Raw genomic sequence first — 21,122 nt, 5'->3', positions numbered from 1 at the left:
TCAGTTTCACACATATAGAATCGGAAGCGACTATCTAGGAAGGAATACTGCAGAAAGGGATCTAGAGGTCATAACGAATCACAAGTTAAACATGACTCAACAGTATGACACTGTTGCAAAAAAAACCCAATCATGCTTCTGGAATGCATTAACAGAAATGCTGTGAGCAAGACATAAGAAGTCATTCTGCTCTGTGTTGATTAGGCCTCAATTGGAGTATGCTGTCCAGTTCTGGGCACCACATTTCAAGAAAGATGTGGAGAAACTGGAGAAGGTTCAGAGAAGAACAAAATTTATTAAAGGTCTAGAAAACATGACCTATGAGGCAAGACTAAAAGAATTGGGCTTGTTTAGTTTAGGAAAGAGAAGACTGAGAGGAGACATGATAGCTGTTTTCAAGTATCTAAAAGGGTGTCTGTCACAAGGAGGAGGGAGAAAAATTGTTCTCCTTGGCCTCTGATGATAGGACAAGAAGCAATGGGCTTAAATTGCAGCAAGGGAGGTTTAGGTTGGACATTAGGAAAAACTTCCTAACAGTCAGGGTGGTTAAACACTGGAATAAATTGCCTAGGGAGGTTGTGGAATCTCCATCACCAGAGATATTTAAGAGCAGGTTGGACAGACATCTATTAGAGATGATCTATTCTAGACAGTGCTTGGTCCTGCCATGAGGGCAGGGGACTGGACTCGATGACCTCTTGAGGTCCCTTCCAGTTCTAGTATTCTACGTAGCAAAGCATCTCATTTCCTATTCATTCAAATGAGCTAAAAAAAAAAGCAATACATTTCAGTCCTTTTTTAAAATCAGGTCCTTGTTATCAGGTCTTTTTCTTTAGGTACCATCAATTTACATCTTAGCAATGTTGATGTTTCAACTACTATATAAAATTCGGAATGAAAAGAAGTGGTTCAATAGTTTGATTTATTTTTCAGAGAGATATTTATATTATTTAAAATGCTTATTTTGGAAAACAAATAGAATCTCATATTTTTCAGTTAATGAAAATAAAAAGGTAATTATCTGGAAACCAGTTTATACACAAATTGGTTCGCAAGGCTTATTTTTTGCATTAACTTTTATCCACTGATACCTGGAACTGTAAATTTAATTTGGATTCCCAGATTATCGCTATTACAGAATAGTTTACTGCCCATCAAATAGAGATTTCCTATTAATAACTAAAATAAAATAAAATAAAAAATTAATAATAAATAATAATAACCAGTCTGGATTAGAAGGAGTAGCTAATGGTGAGAATGGGCAGGCAGGACACTAGGAGAATGCAAAGCAGAAAAGGCTAGAATGGACCAGCTAGAGAACTGTGTGGCAGTTCAGGTCTGTGCAAACAGGCACCTCCATTTGTTATTTGTTGAGCAGGGGGTACAGTCACAAGTATACTTGCACAGCCCATTTCTAATCCAAATTTCTTCATACATGTCAAGTAAGCTTGGACAGAGTCTATAGCAGGACTGTATTTTAAGACACTGAATAGTGCAAAACTCAAAAACTGACCATATTCTATTTGGCCAAGTTCCTTTATTGAGTTCAGCTTTAGGCAGGGAATAAGAAGGAGGCTTTTCAGCCAAAGTTAAATTTTAGTCAGAAAGCTATAGGCACCTGAAAATAGAGACCCAGAATGGAAGTGTCATAGTCATGCTGCTACAAGTGCATACACTACAGCCCTGATACAAAGACCATGGTCCAGCTCACCCCACCCATGGGGAAAAATTACAGGAGGCAGCTCTGAGAGAGGCAGTCTTCCATGAGATTGTGTAGGGGGGGGAGGGGGGAGGGACAAGGACACCGTGTTCCTTTCTTTCCCTCCCCCATCAAAACAAGATGTAGGGTTCACCCAGAAACCTGGTGGACCCCTCAGAACTCCATGGGATGCCCAAGGTCATTTCCTTAAAGACCTAGTACCTCCAGACTGATGCTAGCCTTCACTGATGCCATCAACCAGGGAATCCTGTGGACATGATTACTTTGGGGGTTCCAAAGGGAGAAACCTCCTCCTAAGATGACTACATTCCCAGGCTGGTAAGGCCCCCTACCGCTCCAGAAAAAAAATCAATGACAAAACTCTTACTGATGTCAATGGGACCAGAAACAGACACTGCATGGTAGTCATTTGTATTTGTGTAGATAAACATATAACAATCCTTCCCAGGGCTGGGGTCATATGTGGCACAACTGCCATGCCACCCAGTGCAGGAGAGGAAAAGAATATGAATATTTTTTCCCATACAGATCTTTCAAAGAGGCTTCGAAACAAGACCTTGGATGGTCTCAGATACTTTCTCTACAAGGTCTGGTCTGCACTAGCATTTTTATAAAATTTCTCTGTCAATGCACGATAGCAGTGCATTGTTCTACAACTAGCAAGGACAGACCACTGACAGCTACTAGTAGGTTGTCCATTGTCAGACAGACCTATGCTGAGCATGGTCAGCTGATGAAGCAGTCAGAGAACTAACCGCCAGTTTCTTCGACCGTTCCTACCACTGTGTTCTGCTATTGGTGGTAATACAATAGCATTTCTCAAAAAAACTTCCTTATGCAAACATAGACTTACTATGCTGAAAATAGTCAATGCTGGCAGAAGCCATTTTCAATTCAGGGGAGCCTGTTGCTAAAATCACTGCCACTATGGGCTTAATTTCACAGTTTAGAAAGCCTTTTGCCATGAGCACATTTGTACAAACACTGTAAATTGGCCACTATCACTAAGTGAAGAGTCATAAGTGGGCTGGGAGAGAAATGAGTGAAACAGAGAGACACAACAAACAGTTCAAAAAGTTGTTTTTAAATAATCTTTTACAGACTTTTGTCCTGTGCACAAAACTTTCAGTAAACTTGATAGCTGCTGTAATCCTCTTACTGTTGCCTGCAGCCAGTGTGATGTAAGAAGAGCTTTACACAAGAACAACACATTCAGCTTTCTGAAAAGGTCTTTTTCAAGGTTCTGGAACCCACAGAACTGCTGTTGCAAAAGACTTCAGCAATTATGAAACATGGAAAACTGCACAGTTTTACAATCTACAATTCAATATATCATAAAACGAAAGACCAACAGTCTGAACTATGAACTTAAAAGAAGCTGTTCTTCCCCCACCTCTAAAATATTTAGGCATCCTCAATTAAAAACAGAAACAAAAACACACACCCCACACTTCATAAGCCACATTCTAACAAGCTGCAAGTGCGTTTAATATACTTCACAGTAAGTCTATCTACTCAATTTCAAACAAATAACCATAAAAGTTGAATTTCATATTTCAATACTAATTTTTCATATTCCATATATTGAAAGCTTGGAAGACTTGAGACTTAAAAGGAAGTCATGACAAGTTTGCCAAATACAACCCACCCTTATGATTCTTCTACTAAAAAAGGCCAGCTTTAAGTACTTGCACAGATTTAAAATATTTTTTGTTCTATAATCTGTAATACCCTCTCATCAAATGAAAAACATTTTCTTTCACAACCATTTTTCATCTTCATTTGGGGATAGGGATAGGCTTAATGGGAAGGCAGAAACTGAACTACTTTGATAAGTATAATGTAGGAATATCAAACTCATTCTGCATTGGGGGACAAACTATAGTTTAAATGTGGATATGTGGCCTAGAGTTACAAAACTAGGGTCATAAACACTAGAACTACTGAGCAGGCTTAAAGTGAATGGGAGTTCTGTGCAAAGATCCAGGGCAACATATTATCTAGACTAGTGCCTTGGAATGTGGAGAACACATAATACCATTCCACTGAAAAGCCAAGAACCAGATTTCATGTGGTAAAAACCAACCTGCTTTTAGCCCTTGTATGGCACTGAAAGGTAAAATAGGCCTCCAGTCTCCCAATCAAAGCACTGCTTTTTTGACACAATAGTTCAGGACTGAAACTAAAAAATTCCTGATTCCCAAAGAAAAAAGATTTTCAATTCCTAGTGCAGAATTTAGTGGCCAGACACTTATTTTAAGACAATATGGGTCAGTTCAATTTTGATGTAAAACTAGACATTTCAATTATCACTATTGGTACACGACAGTTTAACACTACATAAATAACAGGAATACATTTGTAAAACATCTACATGAAAACCCTGCATTTTTATGAATAGCCCCCTTCAACCTTTCAACAAAATACTAATTGACTTAGCCAATCTACAGGAGTCAAGATGATCTAATTTTATCCCCTTGTATCATTGTTTATCAGCAGTGCCAAGTCCCAATTCAGAAAGCCCTATTTTGTGAGAATTCTCTCTTCTTCAGCTAAATTATGGTTACCTTGGTTAGGAACCTCAGTTTTGCTATCATCTCCTCCTCAAATCTTAGGAGAAATCTTCAAAGCACAGGCAACATAAGTGCTCCAACTCCCCTTTCATTATGAAGATTAGTAACGTTTGCGGATGATACTAAAGTGTTTAAGATAGTCAAGACAGAAGCAGACTGTGAAGAACTTCAAAAAGATCTCACCAAACTGAGTGATTGGGCAACAAAATGGCAAATGAAGTTTAATGTGGATAAGTGTAAAGTAATGCACGTTAGAAAAAAATAACCCCAACTATACATACAATATGAGGGGAGCTAATTTGGCTACAACAAATCAGGAAACAGATCTTGGAGTTATCGTGGATGGTTCTCTGAAAATGTCCACACAGCGTGCTGCGGCGGTCAAAAAGGGCATTAGAATGTTAGGAATTATTAAGAAAGGGATAGAAAATAAAACACAGAATATCTTACTGCCCCTGAATAAAACTATAGCACGCCCACATCTTGAGTACTGTGTACAGATGTGATCTCCTCACCTCAAAAAAGATATTTTGGCATTAGAAAAGGTTAAAAAAAGAGCAACTAAAATGATCAGGGGTTTGGAACAGGTCCCATATGAGAAGAGGCTAAAGCGACTGGGACTTTTCAGTTTGGAAAAGAGGAGACTGAGGGGGGATATGATAGAGGTCTATAAAATCATGAATGGTGTGGAGAGGGTGAATAAAGAAGAGTTGTTCATTAGTTCCCATAATATAAGGACTAGAGGACACCAAATGAAATTAATGGGTAGCAGGTTTAAAACTAATGAAAGAAAGTTCTTCTTCACACAGAGCATAGTCAACCTGTGGAACTCCTTGTCAGAAGAGGCTGTGAAGGCTAGAACTATAACAGAGTTTAAAGAGAAGCTAGATAAATTCATGGAGGTTAGGTCCATAAAAGGCTATTAGCTAGGGGGTAGGAATGGTGTCCCAGGCCTCTGTTTGTCACATGGCACAAGACAAATCGCTTGATCATTGTCTTTGGTCCACACCTTCTGGGGCACCTGGTGCTGGCCACTGTGGGCAGACAGGCTACTGAGCTAGATGGACCTTTGGTCTGACCCAGTACGGCTGATCTTATGTTCTTATGTTATGTTTTTATAAGATGACTTGGAAGTCTAGAATTGAAAATAAATTATATTATACTAGAGGGCTATGCCCCCTGCTCGCTACTCTCACCAACACTCCCGCTCTGTGGCCTAAGCTTATCAGATGGTCAACTACTCGGGAGAGGAAAGGCGGCGCTGGGGAGAGCCAGCCTAAAAGCCAGTTCCCCCCAACACTGTGTGGTTCCACCTGCTCCACCACCCCTCACTGCTGCCTCTATCAGAGGCAACAGTGTGGGGCGGGGGGGGGGGGGAATGGAGGAGAGGCTGCCATGAAGCAGCCTCTGTCCGTGGGGGGTCCCAGCTCTGGTGCCAGCACAAGATCTGGCAGCAGTTGATGCAGGTAGGTGGGTGTGTGGCAAGATGCAGCCGAGGGCAGTGAACGCTTGGGCGGCTCCTGCTGCTCTGTAGCTGTTTGGGCACAGGAGGAGCAGGCCCAACCGGAGGAGAAGCAGAAAGCACAAGGGGGTGGGGGCTGGACATGTGGTGTATGCTGGGAGGCAGCTGGGGCAGGGGGAATTGGGTCTCAGGAGAATGTGGTTGTTTCCAAGGTCTTCCCCTCCTCCCCACCAAAATGCTTGGGAGGGCAGACAAGCCAAAGGGGACTTGCAGGAGCCACTCTGAGGTGGGAGCATTGTGAGGTCTGCAGCCTGTGGAGCCCAAACGACAGCTGTGGGGGCAGCAGGCCCCCCCTCTCCCCAGCCAATGGCAAGGCCACTCCAGCAGCATTACAGCCCAGAGAAATCAAACTACTAGTAGGGCTGTGGGGAGAAGAGGCCAATCAGCAAGAAAGGCGGCTGGGGCCACAGGGCACCAGCGATAGAAACATGGCACTGCATCAGTAAAGGCTGTAGCTGGTAGGGCTGCAGGAAAAACGGCCGATCAGTGAGGAAAGTGGCTGGGGCCAGAGGGTGGGGACAGAATCTGATGATGCCCTATGATGACCTCCCTGTGGGGGAGCAATGTAAGGGCAGAGGAGCTGCCTGGAGTGGCTAGTGAGATGCCCTGTCTGGAGCTAAACACGGGCTGTGGGGGAGCAACACTGATGATGTCGTGATATCACTCTGTCGCCCTGCAGGAAAAACATTTTGAATATATATATATATATATATATATATATATATATAGAGAGAGAGAGAGAGAGAGAGAGAGAGAGAGAGAGAGAGAGAGAGAGAGAGAGAGAGAGCGCTAAGTAGACATCAGGGCAGTTTACTAGTACTTAAAAGCTCCAGCCTAGTCTGAGTATATGTACTTGTACTTTTATTTAAAAATATATTCTCCAGAAAGTCTCGCTTTCTCTTATATGTGACTTTAAAAGACCAAAGAAATTACTTGCAGTTAAAGCAACCAGAGCAGAATGAGAACTGTTGGCAATTACAGATGCACAGAGAGAAAGATAATAATACTACTGATCTAAATTACAGGCTTCGTTAAATCAACAATTGTAACAGTTATTACATAAATAGTGTTGCCTGCCCAATTAAATTCCCTTTAATTAGTTTTTGAAAAGTAAGTATTAGCACAGCCTCTGATAGATGTGATTAACAGCTCAGGAATTTCATTGACAGCCCTCAGAAAGCAACTATTCAAACAAAACACTCTCTCTTTCGCCCTCACTCTCTTTCTCTAGTGCAAGAGCTGCGATGAGATTTTTGCTGCTTGTGATGTCACTCCCTCTTTCTGCCTTTGAAGGCCTTGTCTACACTGGTACATTGTGTCGACAAAACGGTGAGAGCGTTTACATTACAATGCAACTTTTGTTGAGGAAAACTACCCAATTTTGGCCACAAAAAACTTCCACACCTGTGAAAGATTTTTGTCTTCCCCCTCCCTTTATTGTAACAAAGAGCCAGTGTGGACTCTGCTGTTTGTTTTGTCAGAGAGAACTGGCTTCTGCCAGTATCCCACAATGCCTCTCCGGGTACCTGTGCTCAGTGTTTGGTGATTTTTGCTGCCCAGCAGGCATGCACACGCACACCCTTTCAAATCTCCAGGAAGTATCTGACAGCTGAGTGAACTGTTCTCTTTGGGGAACAAAGAACAAATCATTGGAATGCTCCTGTTCTAAAGCTGCAAGGAGAGGGCTGGAGAGGGTTGTGCTCCTTTGACATTCCTCAGCATGGAGAGTTCACAGAGCTAGGAGGGAATCCCAAAAGGCACCTGGATCAGCTCTGCCTCCCATAACACTGCTCTCTGAAATACTTACCCACATTGTTGACAGATAAGAGCAAAGCAATGTAGCCATGAAATGTCAACAATGGGAGACAGAAAAACTGATTTGACCAGTTTTCACTTTTGATGACTTTTGAATGTCAACAGCACATTTGCCGCCAAACCTTCCCAGTGCAGACATAGCTTTAAGAGCCATTAGAACTTAAATTTCACAGGATTTGGATATGTTTTGTTTAATTTTAAAAAAAATTCCGTTAGTCTTTTAATTTAGCATTATGAATAATTTTCTTAGACATTTCAGGCTAGACAAATTAGGATGGAAAGATGGAATTCTTTTATATTCATTTAATTTAGTATGTTTTAAAGTTATTATTCTACAGTATCTTAAATTTCTATACAGCTGCCAGGCACTTCTGTGAGACCTGCTATACGATAAAGCATGAGATACTAATTAAAAAAAAACAACTGGGGCCACATGGGCAAGAAAAATATTGGTTCAGAAAAGTTGAAGAAAGACTTCTAAAACAAAGAGCAATTCAAAAATTAGGAATGACAGTTTCAATCTAGCCTTAAAAGAGGAGGAAATTACACTGTTACCCAATCCCACACCACCTTTACAGCTTGTACCTGAAGATTAAAGAAGAGAAAAAGAATCATACTAATTAACCAGACCCTATTAAGTCAATTAAAGGTAACTGCATAGCTACAGGGCTAGATCGTCTCCCAGCATATCACTGGGTCTGAAAAGTATGCTGGTCTGGGCTAGATTATATAAAAATGCCCCAAAGCCATTATCTTCCTCATTCTGAACAGCAGTAAACATGCTAATAGGGGGCAATAAATGACTATCCTAAACTAAACCACCCTCTTCTATTATTCTTTGTATGCTGGGTATGTAAACTTTGAGTTTCTTTAGCTTGTGCCAAAAATGGGATTCCTGTTTTATAAACAATGTCAGCCTACTGCTCAATATTTTTGTTAAAAAAAAAAAAAAATCCTACAAAACCCTCTCTTTCCCCCCCCCCCTCATAAATTCTCTGTCCTTTAAAGCTAGGCCTTTTCTGGTTACATAACACTTTGTAATGTCTCTTTCGATCCTGCTAATTTCCTGTTTACCTTCTAGCTTCCCTGCATACCACCCATTTAATTAATAACTGCTTGAAAGTATTGAGACCATACATAGATGTGGGTTTAATCAATATTGCTGATGTTTAGAGCAATAAAATTATTCATGCTCCTAAGAGTACATTATAAGACCATATCCCACTCACTCACTCTAGTTAATCACTATAAGGGTATGTCTGCACTAGCCACCCTAGTTTGAACTAGGGTGGCTAATGTAGTCATTTGAACTTGCAAACGAAGCCCAGGATTTAAATATCCCGGGCTTTATTTGCATGTTCCCGGGCGCCGCCATTTTTAAATGCCCCGTAGTTCGAACTACCTGCCCGCGGCTACACGCGGCACAGGCTAGGTAGTTCGAATTAAAGCTCCTAATTCGAACTACCGAGGAGTAACGGTAGTTCGAATTAGGAGCTTTAATTTGAACTACCTAGCCCGTGCTGCGTGTAGGGCAGGTAGTTCGAACTACGGGGCATTTAAAAATGGCGGCGCCCGGGAACATGCAAATAAAGCCTGGGATATTTAAATCCTGGGCTTCGTTTGCAAGTTCGAATGACTACATTAGCCACCCTAGTTCAAACTAGTACAGGCATACCCTTAGGGAATATTTTGCTTAAGGAGCACTTTTGAGATAAAAAATTCCACTTTAAAGTCTCTTACTAGTTAAAAGCATAATTAATATGCCATGCTAAACATCTAATTTACATTTCACCTTAAGCTGGTTTACTTTTCACTGAGCCTGGAAAGCAATTGGTTACCTTCTCTGTACTTCATGTACAAACTTGTGTTTCTCACACCAGAGGGGAAAGTTACAGGGACCAAAGGGAAAAAAGTTTTCTAACATTTCTCTTCATTCTGGTCCAAAACAGGCTTCAGTTAGACCTGCAGATGCTTAGCACCTCTCAGGATTTGGCCCATTAAGTTTAAACTATTTGACAGTGTTCTTTTTGCGTTATGAACAACAATTCAGAGAATGCCTATGAGCCTGTTTCTCAAATATGCAAAGGTTCCTTTATGTAATGGTCCCGATCTCATGCCTTCTCCATGATCACAGAAGCAAACAAAAGAAATGTCAAACCAGATGAGCAGCACACATCTGAAAGGGTGACCCCTTCATATGGGGAGAGCTGTCCAGCCAGAGGCACACGAGGCAGGGGTTCAAATAGTATTCCAGTTGAAATTGCTGTGTGCCCTCTCCCATCCCCAGTTGGGCCATAAAAGATGCCCAAACAGTGGGGGTGGGAAAAGGAATCTCAGAGTAGGAAGACAGCAAAAGCTTTGAAGAACAGGAGTAGGAGTTGAAAGCCTAAGGAGCAGGAAGCAAAACAATGAGCCATGAAGAGCAAAGGAAAAGGTAGAGATTGAGGTTCATTAACAGGACTCTCAACATTAGTTTCATACTAATCAGATTCACTATTCTCATTCATGCACAAACCCAATAGCTAATCAATAGAGAGGATAATAAAGTGCAGAGAGGGGAGGGAGTAGAAAATATTTCCAGATGCAGTTGTTAAAACACACAAACAAACACTTAACACTCTCTTTACTGCAGACTCCCATGTCTTTGCTAAATGTTATTAATTGTATTATGATAGCACCTAGGAGCTCCAGCCACAGACAAGGTCACTAATGTGCTATATAAGCACAGAAAAAAAGCTTACAATCTAACTACGGGTTGGACCTCCCTGGTCCGGCACCCTTGGGGCCTGACCAATCCCATATGACAGATTTTTCTGGACCAAGGAAGGTCATTCCTGGCCCCCCCAGCCGCCAGTCCCTTCCTGCCGTGGCCCGATTACTGCCCTCCCAGTTGGCTCCCCCAATCTCACTGATCCAGCTGGCCTGCCTGCCCCTGCTGCTATACCAGGCAACCCCACCACCTCTTCTCACCGGGCTTCCACTGCCACACCAGGCAGCCCCGCCACCCGTACGTGCCAGGTTCCCACTGCAGAGCCTGGCTCCTGCTGCCACTCTGGGTAGGCCCTCGGCCTCTGCGCTGGGTTCCTGCTGCCGCACCTGGGGCTCCCACAGTTGTGCTTGGGACTCCTGAAGCCCTGCCAGCCTGCAGGTCTCTTAGGCACTAGACCTCCAGTGGGATTCTCTGGTCCTGGAACATCTATGGTCTGGCCAGAGAGTCCTGGTTAAGAGAGTTTCAACCTGTAGGAGGTTAGAAGTCAGTGTTTTTAAAAGCCATACATGCTTTTAATCAGTATGAGCCTCACCACCTCGGAAAGGAGAACACACACACAATTAACAGACATTGTTAGTGGAAATAAGCCACACAATGGGCTAGTGTACCAACATTTCACCTCTGCATATCTGGAATTAAATTCTAGTCTCAGTCACTAGGAAACAAATTTGATGTGATGCTTTTAATTTCTGCTCATCTATAATATGAAACATTCACAATGCTCAAACTGCACAGTTAATGTTTACCAAAGATATCTCCAAGACTGGTGTTTCTCTACCTTTTGATACCAGGGACAGGCGTGCTGTCTTCCTAATTTGTGTCAGGGCAATCTCAGGGACCAGCACCACACCTAGACCAGAAGAATACTAGGTGCTGCAAATTAAGACTGACAATACACCAGAGCTATGCACAGCCCCAGACTATTGCTGAAATGTCCCTCATTTACAAGAGTACCAGTTTAACTCACCTTTTACAAGAGAAAAATATCTGAGCAGAGAGAACAGAAGTAGCACTGCTTTCAAGTTAAATAATACATTCACAAGTGAAATTATGAATGACCATTCACAACTTACGCAGTAATTAGCTGCTCAACATTATCTTCAGTTAGACTATATTGAGACTGTGGATAGGCAATCTCTACACTGCACAGCACAGACAGTGGCATGTAGGGTATATACTGACACGCTGAAAAGCAGGCTGCATCCACACTACAGTTTATAGCTACACTGGGCAAGCCAGCAGGACATCACAGGGCTAAAAATAGCAATGTAGACAGTGGATATGCAGTGAGCGGTGAAGAGTCCATAGCTAAAGGTGTGTCTTTACCTTTGTAAAGACCATCTATGTACTATTTATACCTGTGCTAAGGTGACATGTAGTGTATGTATATGACAGACTACCATAAGCAGTTTGTAGTACAGATATACCCATAGTTCACATCCTATTCCAAATAATTTTATCATGCCACAACCAGCAATATTAATAAAGATACAGAATGGATTTGTGCGCACAGCACGGTCAGAATTTGGCAAAAGTTGCTGTTTATAGGCTTCCCTAAACATGATTGCTCTTCCTTTAACCTGAACTGACTGGGGATATTATATGATCATATAAGGTTATGACAGTCTATATTCCATGTACGTGGGTTGAGAGTCAGGCAATATTTAAATATTTCATCAGTTTTCAAAATGTGCTATTTCTCTCTATTTGACACTGACATTTCTGCAGGGGGTGGGCATCTCCATCCGTATTTCACCATTATGATGACCAGAGCAATGGACTGTAAACATCATACATACAGCCTGCTGCCTGCTCATGAATGGATGCGCCTTTGGTTTCTAGTGAGATACAAGTACCTTGGTTTCTCCACCATTAAAACAGAGGTTCAGTGGGATAAAGGAGAAAGAGGTAAGAGGAAAATTATATTTACTGTAAATCACTTCAGATATCTAAAAAACACTCAAGTCCTAGAATCTGTAGGACCCTAATCTCTGAATGTGTCTGCTAAATTTACTTGAATTTTCACTAACCCTTGAGGTCATGACAGCCCAATAAATGGAACAGTCTTTGGGCCTAGCTACTCAATTCAAAACGGGTGTGCAGACACTGGAGGATCCACTCAGTAAGCAGATACCTCTAGCCTCATTCCTGCCTGCCCTTTTTATGTAAGGAAGCAAACCAGAGCATGGGCCACGCCAAATCAAGGGTGCAGACCCATTACCCTCCCAAATCTGCTACCTTCCATTGATTTGACAGAGGACCCTCAGAATTCAGTGACATTTTGTTGGCTGCAGGGGGTGGTTATTTTAAATTTACTAGATTTATTCTCTTACAAATATAACATGTTCTCTCTAGCAAAGAATGTGTTGTACCTATCTTTACCAAGCACAACAACTGTGAGGTACACTAGGTGTTCTTCACTCTCAATACTCAAAAATAAATAAAATACTCTCCCACTATACAGGCAGTCCCCAGGTTACATGGATCCGACTTGCATCGGATCCCTACTTACAAACGGGGTGAGGCAACCCCGCACTAGCTGCTTCCCCCCAGCAGACCAGGGAGACGCGAAGCTAGCATCCCTCCCTCCCCCCAGCAGACCAGGGAGACGCGGAGTGGCTTTTCTCAGCAGACCCCTCAGCTTGAGAATAAAGAACTGAGGGAAGTGAGGTGTGGGAGAATAAAACTGAGCTCTGGAGAAATGTTTGGCTAGAGTTTCTCCTACAATATGTACCAGTTCCGACTTACATACAAATTCAACTTAAGAACAAACCTACAGTCCCTATCCTGTACGTAACCCGGGGACTGCCTGTACATGTACTAGAGAGTGAGACCGTATTTTTTAATTTTGGGACCTGCTGACACCCACAGACCACTAACTGTGTTTTTATCATCTACTTCCTCCAACTCCTACACAAAACGATGAAGTAAAAGAAGAAAAAAACACTGCTCTGACAGATTTGCTTTCTTCTGGATCTGCAGCCTCCTTGCTCATTAAGCCCTGTTTTAAAAAGCAACCTCCTATCCCTGCAAATATATTTCAGAAGGGCCCATCGCAACACAATTGGTGCTGGCAAATGAACCAGTCAGAACACTGGTAACGGTGATTTAACAACACAGAAGTAACATTAACATTCAGAGTATTTCCCAACTTTCTGATTCAGTGGGATCCCAGTTTAAAGTAAGTACTAGCGGCAGCAAATCTTTATTTAATAGTTTTGCCCAAAAACTCTAATTGGTATTATGGCTTTTTTATGATGGGTGTAGCACAAACCAGACAATCTCCGTTCTAGAGATTTTACAACCTAAAAAGGGTCATTTGTTAGGCATTGCTGCTGCTTGCTGCTACACAAGACAAAAATACAAAGACAGGATTTATCACAGACTACAGAAAAAGCTGCAGGATAACAGATTATGTGCTTAATCACTCCAATTCAACATTCCACCATGGGTTCGCAAACTGGGGGGCGTACCCCTGTGGGGGGGAGTGTGAAGAAATTCCAGCGGGGGCACGAGGCAACCCAGTCCTCCCACCCCCATGTTTTGCAGCTATTTTTGTTTTTCGGCCCCGGTTCCTTCCCCCTCCCCAGCCAGCCTTGCTGCTATTTTGAGGGAAGGGGGGTGAGGGTTTCTCAAAAATCAAAAAGGGGGCATGAAACCAAAAAGTTTGGGAACCACTGTGTAGGCAGTCATCTTTGAAGAGGGTTAGCAAAGTGTCTTTGTAAATACCTTTACAGTACAACATTCCTAGATGCTTAGCCACACTCTGATCCTATCTCAAAAATAAGGCACACAAAAATAAACTCCAGATTCTTTAAAACTACCCTTTTGCCAAGTTTTTGCCCAGGAACAAGATGGAATATCAAAAGCACGCTGTGATTCTCATAGTGGCAAAAAGGGGGAGGGGAAATGATACAAAATATGAACCAATGTCATAATATATCATTTTATTTCAAACTAGGCTACTCTGATTTATTTGTAAACTTGAACATTTACCTGGCATTGCTTGGATCCCCAACTCAATCAATATTGTGTTTTTTTTTTTTAATAATATGTAAATGTACATGCTTCATTTAAATCATTACTCTTAGGTGCGACTGGGGATCAATGGTTTGGTAGTCAGGCTGTCCCAGAGAGAGAGTACTACCCCAGCCCTCTTACTGCAGCTCCTTGGGGCCAGAAGATAAGTGCCTTTACATAGCCACTGCAGCTCCAGCGGGCACAGCCAGGGAGGGGTGCATATCTCCTGGCTAAGGTGGGTCCAGGTTTGTCTGCTCCTTGAGCTCCCCCATCAGATTGAGAAATGGAGCAAACTGTGCACTTTCAGCTCGCTCCCTAAGGAAGGGGAACAGCGAGCAATGTTCCTGTATGAATGGGGAGTAGGGAAGGGTGAAATTCAGGTTTCTTCCTAAAGAGCCTGGGTTTGGATTTGGAACAATCCCGGATGGGGGGGGGGGAGAGTGCACCCCCAACTAAGGATGTTAAATAATGATTAATTTACTAGTCAAGTAGTCAATGGAGTTTCCATCGACTACTCGATAGGCACTTCCGCATTCCTCCTTTGAAATGTACAAGAGCCCCAGTAGAGGCTCTTGTGCATTTCAAAATGGGAACTCCGCATGCAGCCTAGGGCCAGCGGGAACTCCCACTGATTCTGGGCTCCACATGGGTGCTTCAAGTCAGAGGGAATTCCTGCTGGTCCCCGGCTGCACGTGGCGTGCCTGCTTTGAAATGTACAACAGTCTCCAGCAGGGGCTCTTGTGCATTTCAAAGTGGAAGCACTGGCATGGAGCCCGGGATCAGCAGGGGACTCAAGAGTCCCCTGGTGATGCTGGGCTACATGAGGCATTTCCGCAGAACCCAGGGTCAGGTGGGGACCCCTGGCTCTGTGCACTTTGAAATGCTGCACTGGAGCCCGGGATCAGCTGGCGAGTCCCCAGCTGATCCCGGGTTCCACGCAGAGCTGCCGCTTTGAAATGCTGTGGCAGCATTTCAAAGGGGCAGCACCGCACAGCTGATCCTAGTCTCTGTGAGGCACTGTCCCCTTTGAAACACCACTGTAGTGTTTCAAAGGGACAGCGCCACATGGAGCCTGGGGTCAGCTCCATGTGGCGCTGCCTCTTTGAAATGTCAAGACATTTCGAAAGGGAAGTGCACACAGAGCCCGGGATTAGTTGTGCAGCACTGCCACTTTGAAGTACTCCCTCTTCCACCCCCTCTTGCTGCCTCTATCTGATAGAGGCAGCAAGAAGGGAGGGAAATCAACTAACCCTTAACATCCTTATCCCCAACCAGCGCCTTTCACCTTCCCAGTGATTCTGTCTCTTTTCTATATGGCTTTTCCATATAGACAAGTACTAATCTCATTCCAGGTACAGGCAGTCCCCGACTTACGCGGATCCGACTTATGTCGGATCCGCACTTACGAACGGGGCTTTCTCGCCCCGGAGGTCGAGGTGGCGGATTGCTACCTGCGAGCTCCGGGGCGAGAAAGCCCCGTTCGTAAGCTGCTCCGGTGCCCCTGGTCTGCTGGAGACCGTCTCCAGCAGACCAGGGGCACCGGGCGGGTTCCCGCGCTTCTGAGGCTTTGCCAGAGCAAAGTCTCAGAGGCGCGGGAACCCGCCGCGGCTGCGGCTTCAGTCCCGGTGCCTGTGGTCTGCTGGGGACCGTCCCCAGCAGACCACAGGCACCGGGACTAAAGCCGCAGCCGCGGCGGGTCCCGCGCCTCTGAGACTTTGCCAGAGCAAAGCCTCAGAGGCGCGGCACCCCACTGCCGCTGCGGCTCTGCTCCCCGTGTCCCTGGTCTGCTGGGGGGGAGGCGCAGCTAGTGTGCCCCCCCCCCCAGCAGACCAGGCTTTTGTTTTGGACCCTGAGGCAGAGCAGCTGGGGCGCTGCCGATTGGTCCTGCAGCGCCGCTCTGGGCACTACTGGACCAACCCGGCAGCACCCCAGCTGCTCTGCCCCAGGTCCTGATTCAGCCGCTGCTGGTCAGTTTCAGCAGCGGCTGAATCAGGACGCCTGGGGCAGAGCAGATGGGGTGCTGCTGGGTTGGTCCAGTAGCACTGAGGAGCTCTGCCCCAGGCGTCCCCAAGTCAGCTCTGCCCCGGGCTTCCTGGAATCAGCTGCTGATCAGTTTCAGCAGCAGCTGACTTGGGGACGCCTGGGGTTCTTAAGTTGATTCTGTATGTAAGTCAGAACTGGCGGTCAGTTTCAGCAGCCACTGAATCTGGACGCCAGTTCCGACTTACATACAGATTCAACTTAAGAACAAACCTACAGTCCCTATCTTGTACGTAACCCGGGGACTGCCTGTACATCCCATTTTCCTGGCACAGCCAAACCTTTACCTTGCTCTAAGTTATGATAAGAGGAAGTTGTATGCTGAATTTGGTGGTCCTAGCTCTTTCAATTTAGAAGTTTTTGAACAGACAGAGACTCTCAGATATATAGTAGATTAAACTGTCACCATTGTAGAATGGCTCTAAATTAGAACTCACATTAAGTCAACTAGCTAATACCAGCACTCAGCACCAAGCATTTCTAAATACTGATCCAACAGAGCACTGCCTGTCAATATTGTTAAAAAAAGTATTAAAACATTCATCTTAATGGCGACACAAAACTCAAGCAAGAGCTAATTGGGGGCTAACAATTCCATAATCTGTAACTACAGCTCACAACACACTACAAATGAAATGAACATATGAGTTTGGTCCATTGAGTTTATACTGAACAAATTATAGAATAGAAAATTATGACTTTATTGCACTATCACCATCCTATAATACCAACGTAAGGTAACAAATTGACTTTAATCATTTATACACAAAAACACTGAGCTTGTTTTCGTTTTTCGGTTAGTTTTTATTGTATGGATTGCTTTACATCACAAAATCAAAATCTCACCAATATGTTCCTTTGAAGAACCACATAGACCACTTCTGCATCTCAGCAGTCATGTTGTCTAACGCATGCATATCATTACTTAGTTCATTTTATTTTCCACAAATGAAAAATGAAAGCACCAGCACTTTTCTTGTACTGTTCTATGTTCTCTTTCAGTTCTTGGGACTCCTGTGGGCAGATAAAAATGCCAAGAACTATGAATGTAGTTTATATTTGGGATTGGTCAATTAACTAAATGTCCTTTACTTATAACTTACTCTTTAATTTTTTTTAAAAAAAAAGCTTCTACTGAACAAATCATATCACCACACTTTAACAATTGAACTAATTAAGTATACATGCACCACCACAGTTAGGCATGTAAAGTTAACCATTTAAATGATTAAAATTATTTCATTTAATCAGTTAACAGATGACAGAAATAGGAGCTGGCCAAGTGCAGCCAGGACTGGGTGGGACCACACAGGTTCTGGCTGGTGGGCATCCAAGGGATTAACAGCTAAAGCTGGTTAATGGTAAACCTAATGCAACACACAACAAGTTACAAAGGTACAGCATGCACATACTAGCTAATTAATTCCAGGTGTCCTGGCTCCACATACAAGTCCGGCAAATGTTGCCAGGCCACTGTATTGCTGCACCTCTCCCACAATCTAACACACAGCTCCCTGGAGCAGATGCATTGGGGCTATCCCAGATCCCAATATCCCTGACACCAGAGCCATCCTGTCCAGAAGACAAATTGGGGCAGCTACCCCAGGATCCTCCTTTTTGGGGGCTCCACTTTGGCCACCCCAACCAGCCTATGGGGATCATGGGGCCTGGTGTGGGGCAGAAGCAGGAATCACTCCCCCACACTCACCACACAGGCAGCAGGTGCCTAAGGAGCACTGTAGCCTGTTCCACATCGCCACACCACCCTCTCTTGGCCCGCTGTGCTGAGCTTCTCATCAGCAGCGGGAAGCAGAGCACACTGGCCCCAGGATGCGGGAGAAAAGGGATGCAGTGGGTTGGGAGGCAGAGGTAGGGGCAGAGCAAGCTGCTGGGCCGCTCTGGCTCCTACTGCCCATATGATGAGTGGGAGGAGCAAAGCCTGCCACTGCCCCGCCATGCCAGGTCCCATAATTCCCAGCCATGTTGCTCAGGGGAGGGGAAAATGGGTTAAGGCAGAGCAGGGATGGAGTTTGGGGATGGGGGGGCTATGAAGCAGAGGTTGTTCTGGGTTGTGCGCCCTCTCAGGACAGCCCTGTCTGACACCGATAGGTGGTGGGCCTGAGAAACTAAGAAGCTTGAGTTTATGCGTAGTGTCCATTAATTCAATACTTAGGAATTGCTTCTGTTGTGTTATTTTAATGTTCTTGTTCAGGTAAAATTCTCTTTTGTTCTGTATCTGAACTAACATGATACAGTGAAACAATGAGGAGTCCTGTGGCACCTTAAAGACTAAGGGATTTATTTGAGCAGAAGCTTTTGTGCGTGATCTGACAAAGTGATTTTTACCCATAAAAGCTTATGCCCACATAAATCTGTTCATCTCGAAGCTTCCACAGGACTCCTTGTTGTTTTTGCAGATACAGATTAACACAGCTTCTCCTCTGAGACAAGATCCAGGAAGGTTCCCTTCAATCCTCCGCAACTTACTGTTCTAGGAGCCCTGGACATATATCTGTGGTGGGGAAAGGGGAAAGTAACAAGTGGAAGCTTGAGCAGCACCGATGAGCTTAGTGGATTTACTTGGACATACGAGGAAAAGACAGACAGGTACTCTTGCTCTGCAACCTTGAACTCCGGACCCTTTTCTTCACTGTTTTTTACATTTTAGGGGTATTGTTACTGAGGCAACAAAGAGGAGTGGCTGATCCTGGGTGAAGAAAGTCTTTCTGGTGTAAGGGAGGGAAGTGTCTATGTGCATGAGCACATCTGCCTGCTTGCTAACCTCCAATTTTGTCCTTTGTGTTTTGCAAGGCAAACAAAAATTTGATGTGTCTATCAACAGTAACTGCAACACTGCATTTTTCATTCTATTTGCATTCTCCCCCCACCCCACCCCCCACCCCCGCCCCTGGAAATTGGAGGGTCTAGGAAGAGTTGAAGAAGTGGGGAACCAAGCAGCATATACATCTACCAAGTATCCCAGCTGCTCTCAGGCCAGCATACAGTAGGTGTGACGTGATGCAACTCTGAAATACAACTGAAGGGCAAGCAGCATTGTGGAGTTGCAATATAACCACAGAACTTTCATTCCATGTCCATGCAGACAATGAAAATGTGCAGGAAGCTCCAACATGGGATGCAATAAGACTTAGTTTCCCTCACACCAAGTGTTATAGCAGTCTTTTTGCCTCATATATTCTACAGGTCTCAAAATCAACACTCCTCCCTTTTGAGCCTGGTCTACTCCATTTGCTTATTGCAATGGCAGCATGATTGCTTTTATACCACAGCAAGCAAATTTTATGCAATGTTGGTATGGAGATAATGTCAAAATGCTCTAGGACAGGCAGTGCCTTCCAAGATGCATCTAGAGAAGAAAACAAGGGGTTTTACACTAGTGTTACCAATGTTGTAAATTGTAGCATAAACATTGGGGCAGGCACTCTTATCACCATGTTGCCTAATCCTCTTCCAAGAGTTAAAAAGGCCCATCACCCACTCCACATTTGTCATGTTGTAGAGTAGAAAAGACAAAAAAACCCATGTGTAATCTGGCTTATTTAATGATAGGCAGCATATAAAGGTAACCTTACCAATACATATAGCTAACACCTTCCATAGCAACTCTGTTTTTAGTAGGGTCTAAACATTGCCAAACAGTGATGATGGGGGCTGAATTTTCTGTGCTTGGTCTGCCTGAGGTTGAATTTTTTTGGAAGTTTTATCAAATACAGTTTAGCAATGTTGGAGAAGTGCGCCAGGAAAGAAAAACAAAGCCAGTCTTGTTAGTGTTCCATATTTGATATAGCCATTTTAAGAACAGCTCCTAAAGAGTTGACAATAATAAAAATTTGACTCCAATGGAGAAGATTGTTCTGAAGTCACAAAAGGGCTTTTCACTCTCCCTGTGATTTGGCTATGTTGTAAGCCACTGAAACACACCATCTGCATGTACTCTGTGGAATCAGCGCAACAGTGAATAACTCTATTAAGGTTCAGACTCTTGCCCCAACACATAAACATACACCCAGCACTGAGTGAATCTCCAGCATCATTTCCAAGCTTACCACACAGAGCTTGAACTCCATAAGAGACAAACCCAAAATGACTCTTATTGTTCCAATAAATCTTTGAAATAAGATTTAGAGCCGTGGCTTGGGAGCCAAGAATGCATGAGTTCCAGTCTCTGCTCTTCCGTACAAAAGAGTTGACAAGATAAAATATAAAATGTGCTTTTGACAACAAATTTTTTTTAAAAAGCAACTAACCACTAAATCCATGCCCTTCAGTTAAGCTAGAAATACTGTTCTACCCTTCAAAGAATCCTTCCCAGGGACAGTGGTGAGAAGGCTTGTGTGCTCCCATGACAGTTATGTGGGGATGGAGCAGAGGTGGGGCACATAAAACTGGTAGGACCATGCAGGCCAAATAGGTCGAAGGGCAGGAGCCAAACCAAAACCAGCCCACCAATCCTCCTGGTAGGGAGTTAGCAGTGAGTGAATGACTTGCTCCTGTAAAAAACAAAGCTGTTACAGAAAGCTACACCACTGCTCAGCTCAACAAACTCAGTTACTCCAAAATTAGTATCCGCATCTGATCCACAAAACTAGTTTGTGGATATCTGTGGGGTTGCATACCTGTGTGTCTTAAGATCATGCTTAA

The 21,122-nt window shown here is 43.8% G+C and overlaps 1 protein-coding gene across 6 annotated transcripts in view; it reads right to left on the bottom strand.

Moving 5' to 3' along the window:
* The window catches only part of LRRC8D (leucine rich repeat containing 8 VRAC subunit D), an 86,874-nt gene that overhangs the window by 11,826 nt on the left and 53,926 nt on the right, over window positions 1-21,122 (bottom strand). For 2 of the 6 annotated variants that reach the window (XM_075936452.1, XM_075936448.1), the window contains one exon: window positions 17,307-17,474. The exons of 3 other annotated variants lie outside the window; for them this stretch is intronic. The gene's annotated coding sequence lies outside the window, so the exon portion shown is untranslated. Of the gene's footprint in view, window positions 1-10,600; window positions 10,868-17,306; window positions 17,475-21,122 lie in introns of all 6 variants that reach the window. One more of the 6 variants, XM_075936449.1, reaches the window with a different exon arrangement.

The sequence above is a fragment of the Pelodiscus sinensis genome, chromosome 9, assembly GCF_049634645.1.
Source record: "Pelodiscus sinensis isolate JC-2024 chromosome 9, ASM4963464v1, whole genome shotgun sequence".
NCBI lineage: Eukaryota > Metazoa > Chordata > Testudines > Trionychidae > Pelodiscus > Pelodiscus sinensis.
The sequence above is the reverse complement of the archived record's forward strand: the minus strand, read 5'-3'. Positions and strand labels throughout refer to the sequence as shown.